Below are 10,591 nucleotides of genomic sequence, written 5' to 3'. Positions count from 1 at the left end.
ATTTGAAACCTGGTGAAATCTATATCAGGTCACTCTCATGTCATCCTCAGCAATATTATCAACCTCAAGCCATTTAAATTCAATGCAGCATTCTACAAACATAGTTTTCAAACGGTTGATTTTACTATAAAACTAAAAAAAAAAATTATTTTATTGTAGGGTTAAGTGCATTAAACCACTCTCAACTATGATCAGATTGCACAAAACCCCCCGAACTAAAAAATATCACCTAAACTATAAGAGTTGCAATTTATCCCACACGGTCAAACAACCGTTAAGTAAGAAATGAAATTACCATTCTATCCATTAATTAAATTACTCATTTCATTACTTTGAGTGTTGATGTGACACTTGTAATCCCTGTATCAAATCAAAATAATTCAATAATTTTGCTAACCAGACAAAAAATAATTCCCTCCAATTAAAGGATGACAACTCAATTACTAATTTAAACGTATTAAAAATACTTGTTTATATATATATATATATATATATATATATATATTTGATAAGTAAAAATACTTGTTTATATATACATATATAACAAATTTTCTTCTTGCTTCTTCCCCATCCATGGACGCATCACCGCCATCTCCCATGGTGGCACTTAAAATGAAAATTAAACGCATTTATCAACAGATCCAACCCCATTGAAGAATACCCATATCATTAACAACTTCAATCAACTCAAAAATTCAAGTTTTGTATTATTATAACATGATTGGAAAAGCAATTAAGGGAAGGGCATATTGAATACCAACCAAGATCAACCAAAATAGAGAGAGATTCTAGAAAGAGAGAGAGTAGAGAGAGAAAGTGATTCAAATAAGCAATGACGAGGAACAAAGAACGGAGATATACAAGAAGAGTGGAGGTTTAAGAGAGGACTATATATGTATATTGTAGTAGCTCTCTCTGTGTACAATCATGCAAATTCAAATCAGAGACGATATTGCAAATTCACTGATGCCTCTGCCTTCATCGACACCGTTGACGAATTGGTCGCCGTCATTCGTGACAGGACTCCCGTGGCCTCTGAGAAGCCCGTCGCCTGCAGCCTCGGCCACGCCGATGATCTGCTCCAACTAGCGATGTTTCGGCTTGAAGACGACTTTCAGATCATTGACTGATTTTTCACCTCTTCATCGTTCTTGTCATCGTCGGAGTTGGAGGTCAAAAACTGAAATAAAAAAGAGAAGGAGATAGATTGGAGAGAGGGGGAGTGACGGCAGCCATATATGGTGGAGCTGGAGGTGGTTCTAAGGGAAGAAACATCTTTGTGGGGGAAGGGAAAGCTGTGGTGGTGGCGCCATGGACGGTTAGTGGTGGTGTTGGCCATAGACAAATGGTAAATGTAGTCGGGAGAGAAAGGACAGCAGATGCAACGTTATATATATGGAAATGGAAATGGAAGAGAGTAACGTATATATACATTATTTCTATATAATATTTATTTAATAGTCATAAGGTTATTTTTGCCATTCTAAAATTTTGCGGGGGGTTTTCTGAGGGAGAGAAGAAAGTCTAAGGGGGGTTTAATGCACTTAACCCTTTATTTTATCATGTTTATAAATAAATAGAAAGAAAAGAGGAAGTTCAAATTAAAGAGAAACATTATACCTATAAAAATTCACGTATGGATGATCGTCAGAATGCATTTCTTAATTGACATGATCGATCAAGTTTTTGCAATCCCCTTCAACTATTAACTTTCGACATCCGCACTCGTGTGCCTCAAGTAGACTATGATACAAAGCCAACTTTTCAGCTTCATCTGATGAGGCAAGATAATCTAGAGAACCAGAAAATATCCTTATGACATTGCCCCACTCATCACGAAACATACACGGCCACTCTCCTCATAGTAGGAACCATCAAAATTCAGTTTTAGAAAGGCCGAGGGAGGTGGCGTATAACGAGTAAGTGGTTGAGATATGCCACTCTAATCTAAGGCCCAATATTGGAAAAGGTATTCAGAGTGCTCGGTGCACCGAGGACGTCAGAAATGTTTATGCATAACACATGCAGATGTATTCACAGAAACACCCAAGGGGAGTATAAGGTGTTCCAACAGAGACTGTGGATCATTCTCAACTATATAAATAGAATTTCTACTAATATGCTCGTAAATCTCATTTCTAGAGAAGGGATCAATAACAGTGTGGTGCCATCTCATTAAATCTATAGTAGACCGTGACATTCGGATAAGGGTTATTTGCCAAAAATCCCCATCAGCTGTTGTATACAAATTATTCCTTGCATTTCCAACTCTTTGTTTTTTCAATGGCGAGAAATACTACACACCATTTGTTCCTTTAGAGAGTTGAACCCTCTCTCACTTTCTACTTTGAAAAATAAGAAAATATCATTAAACTATAACGTCTCTAATTGTTGTATTGCAACTTTGTCTCCTAAACTATTAAAAATGTTTATATTTTGTTAAAATTGATGGAGTGAGTGTAATGCAAGGTCAAGTTGTAAAACTTGTATAGTTTAATGGTTTTTACTAAGAGTGGTCATGGATCGAATTAGGCATCAATCCTAATCCGATCCGCTCTCAACGAATTAGACAAATCTTAATCCGTCACCAATCCGTCATTACACGGATTGGATCAGATCAGATCCGTGTAATAAAGGATCGGATCGGATTAAATATGTGGATTGAGTTTTATCTAAATTATTCATTATTATTAATATTATTTATTTATCTTTCAACCATAACCCAATATATAAAATTTTAATTTATTAATATTAATTCATATATTTAAATAATTATTAACTAATACATCCTTAAAGTCCATTAATTTATTATTAACTAATTAAATTAACTAATATATTCTTTGAAATATATATATATATATATATATATATATATATATATAAATTTTATTGATCGAATTTTTAATAGCCCAATCCATGATCCAATCTGTAAGTTACGGATTTGATTTTTTTGAATCCGCCACCAATCCGTAAGTGTAGTAATCCGATTCGATCCGCACGGATCAAATCGAATTTGCGAATACACGGATTATTTGCCCACCCCAAATTTTTATGCAATTAACCACCCAATTAGAAATTATCCACTAAAATTGAACCTTTTTCTTACTTAATTTGCACTTTGCAATTCAATACCTCCAGCCCAAGGACAGGAAATAAGCGCAACTGTTGTCAATGATGTTGAACTGTTATATATACTATACAACTTGGAAAATGCTATAGACCATGGCGAGGAAGACTTCCAACGATCCTAAAAAAATCCGATACATGCATCCATCTAGCATGGACCAAATTACCTCAACATCACAAAGTCTGTGCGTTCAATTAATTATGCAATGAGCAAGTCTACTATAAGGGCATTCTCACTGAACTTGATCGCTCTCTCTTTTGAGAGATTATGACGTCAGCATCTTCATGGCATAGTTAGGTTTTTCCTTGATTGGTTTATATATTCAGTTGTCATCTGTCTTGGGTTGGCTAGCTTGTTCAGCTTTGATGTTGAGCTTTTTTTCCTTCTGTTTGTTTTCATGCTGCTTTGAGAACTGTATTTGATTGTATTTTGTTGAGTCTTGTTTGGCTTGGCTTCCAGCTTAATTTTTTTTTTTTTTATATCTGATATAGCATCGCCATCCACAAGATCCAAATTTCCTCTCTTTTTTTTTAGGTTAAATTTTGGTGCACATGCAATGGTCTTAATGTGAAAATTTGACATACCTGACTCATCCAATATTCTAGATCAAGATTTAGGCAAAATATATATAATCAATAACAATAATCAAGTCTTCTTTTAATTACTTGGATCGGCTAGATTCTTATTTTTTTTCTACTCTATATAAAATCATAACTTCAGTCAATCCACGTCATCAGCTTGCACTTTGGTCATCACAACCTCCAGCCCCGCCACACTAAATAAATGTAATGATGTGTTCAATATTTTCAACAATAATAAAGTTTTGTACTCCCATAATTTACGGTAGAGTAGAATGTGTATGCATAGAAGATGCTATCGTAGATTCTGAAGAAGACTTGCGACCAGGGGCGGCTCCGCTTTAAGGGCAAAATAAAAAAAATAAAAAAAATAAAAGGCCTTTCCATATTATAATATGTAATATATTAATTATTAAATAATAATTAATTAAAAATTATCCTACTTGCTTCTTGACATCCAAAATTACTAATTAAATTATTATATTAAAATATGGTTAAAATATTTTTTTTAATAGACAATATAGTCAATCCATTTAATCTTTCTTTGATATAGTTGATCCTAAATATGATTTTATCAACTTTTTGTTAGGTTTTGATTATTACTTTGTAACAAATTTATCAATAGCTCCCTTTTGAGATTGAATTAGATTATCTATTATTCTTCTTCTTCTTTAAGTTTTTCAAATTTGGATTCATACTTTCTAGCAGACATATTCAATCGTACAATATGGGTAAAAATAGTCACAACTCATAAACAAATATACAAATATAAAAAAAAAAATATAGATATATACAAATTTATAATAACAAAAGTTAGTTAAACTAAAAAATATAAAGAAAAAGAACAATATAACCTAATTTAGAAAGCCCCGATTCAATGTTATTGCAAATTCTTCAATACAAGAAAATTGATTTGAACTAATGAATATTTAGTCGAGAAGAAATAAGATTGTAAAGTTGTAATGAGAGAAAACTAAAAATGGAGATGACTTGTAACTTTTGAGTTTGGAGAGAATGAACGTGATGAATAAGAAATAAATAAATAAAATAAAATAAAAATTAGAAAAAAAGAATATGAAAAATTTCATCACTTTCCCATACCACGGCTAACATCTTTAATATTTACTTCGGTTCAATTTACCGAATATATATATATATAGTGCTTGTGTAAAAAAAGTGTGTAAAGAAAAGTGTACAAAATAGAGAAAGAAAAAAAAAATTATTATTTAAGAATATCAATATTTGGAGAAATATATCACATGTCCAAATCATATGGGCTACACAATTAATAAATAATCTTACATTCTCCACTTGGTCCATATGATAACTTCTCTAGTGGTTAAGTAAATAGATATAAAATTAATATTATATTATTTGGTCAACTTATTAAATTACCTTTTTGATAATTAATTATTGGAGAAGTGTTTTTCTATTTATTCCTTATTTTGATGGGAAGTGGAATTAAAGTTATTAAAAGGAAAACTGATCCTCTCCCTGCCTTTATAAAAATGGGAATATTATCCCTATCCCTACCTTTATAAAAGTGCATATTCCCATCAATTATGTACGCTAATGAAAACAACACTATAATATTTATGTGTGCAAAAGGCCAAGAGAGAAATTGGTTTCCACGCTTTGGCTATTACAGTTTAACATAAATACCTAACTATTTATTTATGCATTATACATATGTGAAAATCATGAAGTTTTAAGATTTGGGATTAATGTTTATTTGTGATTAATTCTTAACACGAATTAAAATATATATATATTATTTAAGAATATAAATATTTGGGCCCATATTAAGTGTGTGTATTGGTTAGGGTTTACTAAACAACCATGAATGAGGAGGAGAGAGAGGGAAAATGAATTTATTTTGGGAAATAAACTTGGTTAGAGTTTAATTAAAAAACGTGAATGATGATGAATATATATATTTTTTAGGAGATAAAATTTTCAAAATTAGTGTTTAATAATATCAGGAAACAATTATATTTTGGGACTTAGGCAGCCTTCTAAGCTTGTTTGATTTCCTAATTCAGCGCTGAATGCGGTAAGTGATTTTTAAAAATAACTTTGTTTGATAAAATTTTAGGACACCGATTAACATAGTAAGTACAGTTTAAAAGAGGCCAAAATTTTAAGCGTGGGGAAAGTTACTTATCACTTATCGCAAGATACGGTAAGTGATTGGATTTAAAAAATAACTTTTTAATAACTACTCTACCCTCATATAATTGTGTTACCTCTTTTAGGGTTTCTCTCTGCGATTTTTCTAATAAAAATGAATTATATGTAACAAATTCCAAAAAAATAAAAAACATAATTCTACCTAATATATTTTAATTTTAAATACGTATATAGCCTTTTGGTTACCATTTATATTGATTCACTCTGAAAAACAATTATTTATATAACAGAATTCTATTCAATTTCACGTATTTTTTTAAATATTTTTAACACTATTTTTATACCCACATCTTTTTATACTCTACAAAAATATTATGTAATTATTTATATAATAAAATTCTATTATTAGAGAAAAATGGTCTTTCACATACTTTCTTAACATTCTTCTCAATACTTTACCATGTAATCCAAAGCCCATATATTTTAAATTTTACTTTCTTTAATCTTTTGTAACGTTCTTTTTGATATCTAAAACATATATACTTTAAAATTTTATTAATTATTTATATAATAGAATTAATTTTTTATTTTTATTTTTTGTTAACCGTGGGTGTCTGGGCCAGCTTGAGCGCACCTCGGCTAATCCCACGAGGCTCTGAAAATATATAATAGAATTATGTTCCTAAATAAGAATTTTTTTTCACTTTCCTTAATTTTTGTAACACATTTTTTAATACCCTGCATAAATATTATGTAATTCAAAATACATATATTTTAAATTTTACTTTCTTTAATTTCTGTAACACTATACCTACATAAATATTATGTAATCCAAAACCAATAGATTTAAATTTTCCATCAAATATTTATATAATAAAATTTTATTCGTAAATAAGAATTCTTTTTCAAGTATTTTCCTTAATTTTTGTAACATCCTTTTTAATACCCTACCTAAATATTGTTCAATCCAAAACTCATATATTTTAAATATTATGTAATACAAAATTCATATATTTATTTATTTCATTAGGTGAATGTGGTTGTTTTATTAATATTTTTGTATTATAAATATGAAACTTTATGGGTATCAGATATTGAGTGTAAAAATATAATATGTATAATTTTTAGACTTCAATTTTTGTTTATAACAAATAATTTTAATAAATTTAGTACTTAAAATTAAAATATAATCAAACAGATTTTTAAATTAATGCATCCAATGCTTAAAATTTCAGCACCAAGTCTCAGGCCGGAGCCGCCCGGTGCTTGGGACGACCCTAAATTTCTTATGCCTGCACGTGGTTGGGACCAAACCAGAGACAAAGGTACCTGTGTCACTCGTAAGTGTGATGCTTATTTATCCAATGAACAAGTCTACTATAAGGTCTTCGCATTGAGGGTCACTTTCAGCCACTGTAGTGAGAGACTTATGACGTCAGCCTCTTCGATCATCTCACTCATGAAATGAGGGTGCATGCGAGTTTGGTGGGAGTGTCTGCATAATAGTTTTTTTCTTATGCAATATGTGGTTTATGGTTTGATGGCTTGCTGGTTTTTCATCTATAAAAGGATAGGCCTTCGGCTGATTTTCCACATAAACAGATCTTTAATTTCTTTGAGGTGTTTACAAGAGAGAGAGAGAGAGAGAAAAAAAAAAAAAAAAAAAAAAAAAAAAAAAAAAAATTGGAAGTGTTTGTGAAAGTTGTGATGGTGGTGGGCATGGTGACATGCCTTGCTACTTTCCACATAAACAGATCTTTAATTTATTTGAGGTGTTTACAAATAAAATAAAATAAAATAAAAAAAATAAAATTGGGAGTGTTTGTGAAAGTTGTGATGGTGGTGGGCATGGTGACATGCCTTGCTACAGTTGCATTTGCAGCTTCGGGGACGGCCACTTACTATACTCCCCCTTATGTTCGTGAGTATATATATATAGAAGTATTTCTTGTTGAAATTGAAAATCTGAATCACCTTTCAGTTTTATTTACTTTATATTTGACACAGAGCACCAGCATGCACAAAAAGCTTGTGGGCGCAGATGCTGTTTTATATGTTTTAGCACATATTCTTCATTCTTTTGTGTTAGCATATTATCTCTCTCTCACACACCCACACAAATTAGGAAACGCTCTCTCTCTTTTCTTCATTTTTTTAGGGACAATACTTGCATCCAACCTGGATATGTGGCCTAATCAGGGCATGACATGTGTCCATAAACACTATTAAGGGTCTGACCCGACACTCCCTTTGCTCTCTCCCCTAAAATCTGCAGCGATTGCTCATTAGTCTGCTGCATGAGTAAAAGACAACTCTCACCAACCTCTATATACATCACAATTTATAAATAAATAATATAAAACGTTCAAACTCACTGTAAGTACACAGATGAATCTGAGAACACATACGGAATCATTCTTCCAGATAACAAATTCATCATAATTACACTTATTTGAGAGAGAAAAAAATTAAAGTTGCACATATCGGATCAACACATTCAGATATCCACATCAGGTTCCTAATCTCCTGCTCCCTTAACCTCATGTATGCAAAGAACACGCCATAATGGAACTGCAGCTCAGGAAGGAAAACATATGTTCCATTGTCAGCTAAAAGGATGGATAGCGAATTGACTTAGAATACAAATTGTTTCAGATTTTTCTAGGAAGCATGTTACTTTCAGCAGAGCAAAAAAAGATTTCAACACCTCATTCTCTAAATCACAAACCTGTTGTTCGAATGCCAAGCAAAGCCTTTTGACCTCCTCTTCGTAGAATGCCTTACCCAAATAGCAGTCCCTAATCTAGAGAGAGAGACGTATTCGCAGGTCACTATTGCCACCAATTCGACTGAACTTCGAGCACAGACTACCATCGCCAAACTGAACTTCTCCGACCACTCGCCGTCACACGCTCATGCGAGTAGATCTAACGTGTTTTCACGCGCTCACGCACCTCTTCTTCTTCGGCTATTGCAATACAGGCTTAGATCCAAACCCTTCACAAATTGCTTCTATCTAATCCACTGGCTGCAAATCCTCCATTCTCTCCGACGCCGTGAAGATACCGTTCGCCTACCGCTCCTACATAGTCCGCACACTCGTGAAAAAGATCTCAGCCGTCAATTCTGAAGCTGTGGAGGGAAAAAAACTCCCTCCAATAAAAAGCGCACACGTCACCACTACCCATGTCTACATTCCAAGGACATATAAGGCCCATCATGCTCAAGCCCAAGTTGAGGGTATTTACAGCCCAAGACCATTGTCATTTGTCCTCCAACTTCCATCAAGGCCGAATCAAGAAGTCATCAGCCCAGCTTATGAGTATTTAACATCCGGCCTGTTACTCAAGCCCAGCCGGATCAAAATATATTCAGCCCAAGAATGCACAAGTCCTACCAATTAAAGGATTTACTGTAGAAGGAAAATTCTGATAGGAAGTTCTGTACAAGGCAAGTTCTATGTATGGAAAATTCGACAATGTAAAGAACTCTATTAGAAAAGAATGGTTATATAGAAAGAATTGGAGGGCAAGTAAGGCGAGTCCTACCATAATTTTGCAATCTTTTGTGTATAAATAGAGGCCAAGACCTCCAATAAAAGATCAAGCAATTCTACGCTTCTCTACACACTGTTCTCATTTAGTTTTATTGTTTTTGAGTGAGTTGTTTTATTTTTCTCAATCATTATTGGTTGAGCGAAATTTTGCACCTACACTTTGGCGCCGTCTGTGGGAAGCGTATAAAAATATATTCCCACTTGTTCTTCAAATTAAATCCTTTAGTCGTGTCTGGAATGTCAAACGGAGAGTCAGCAATGAATCAACAGATCGAATTGATGCAAAAGATGCAAGAAGAGTTCTTGCACCAATTTGAGACACTTCGGCAAGCAAACGATACGAGTGTCGCCCAGATAGCTGCGCTTCAGCAGCAGACTCATACGCTGCACACGGCCATGGCCAGGCTAACGCCACAACCACCACCAGGCGATACTGCAGCACCACCCCCACCCGGAATTTACCTCCGGTTCACGAGCCTCCAGCCAACGAGACACCACCCAATGGGGCTCGACCTAGTGAGGTTCAATAAAAGCAAGGGACGAGGTCCGAGGCGGTTGCTTCAGATAATCTCCCGCATCGCACACAGGACGAACAGGCCGAGTCCAGCCATAGGCTTACGGTATGGTCCAATGGTGTTCCAGATGGCGCACGTGTACAAGATGCCTTCGACGAAAAGAAGCTCTTGAGAGTCCAGACACCAGCCGAGATGGCTAGAGAGCACAAGAACTCCTTGGTCAAGACCCCCTTTACTGACGATGTGTACCTTATGGAGAGGCCGAAGAAGTTCACTATGCCATCCTTCACCCAGTTCGATGGGGCAGGAGACCCCTCTCGGCATCTCGATCATTATGCGCAAAAGATGGCACTGGATGATCATAACGATCCGTGGATGTGTAAGGTTTTTCCTACCAGTTTAACCGGAGCAGCGTTAGAATGGTTCAGGAATAGGCCACACAAGTCTATCCCTGACTATGAGACCTTGTGCATTATGTTCTTAGCCCAGTATTGCGGAAATAAGAAGCAGAAGAAAAGTATCGCCAGCCTTTTTACCATAAGGCAAAGGAAGGGAGAAACTCTCCAAGATTTTTTATCCAGGTTTAACATAGAGGCCTCGGAGATAGCAGATTGCCACCCTGCCACGGCAATCGAAACATTTAAGTTGGCAATGATCCAGGGAACCAAGTTTCACACATCCTTGG

At 34.2% G+C, this 10,591-nt stretch overlaps 1 long non-coding RNA gene across 1 annotated transcript; it reads right to left on the bottom strand.

Annotated features, from left to right (window-relative positions):
* Window positions 1–8,135: 8,135 nt before the first annotated feature.
* On the bottom strand, window positions 8,136–8,643 carry LOC132279247 (uncharacterized). The gene is made up of 2 exons (XR_009471271.1): window positions 8,564–8,643; window positions 8,136–8,406 (listed from the first exon to the last, which is right to left on the bottom strand). It is a non-coding gene; the product is annotated as an uncharacterized LOC132279247 (long non-coding RNA).
* Between the last annotated feature and the right edge of the window lie 1,948 nt (window positions 8,644–10,591).

This window comes from Cornus florida, unplaced genomic scaffold (genome assembly GCF_030987335.1).
Source record: "Cornus florida cultivar Cherokee Brave unplaced genomic scaffold, ASM3098733v1 CherokeeBrave_3.0.0_Hap2_Chr10, whole genome shotgun sequence".
NCBI lineage: Eukaryota > Viridiplantae > Streptophyta > Magnoliopsida > Cornales > Cornaceae > Cornus > Cornus florida.
This window is presented reverse-complemented; position numbering and strand designations above follow the sequence as displayed.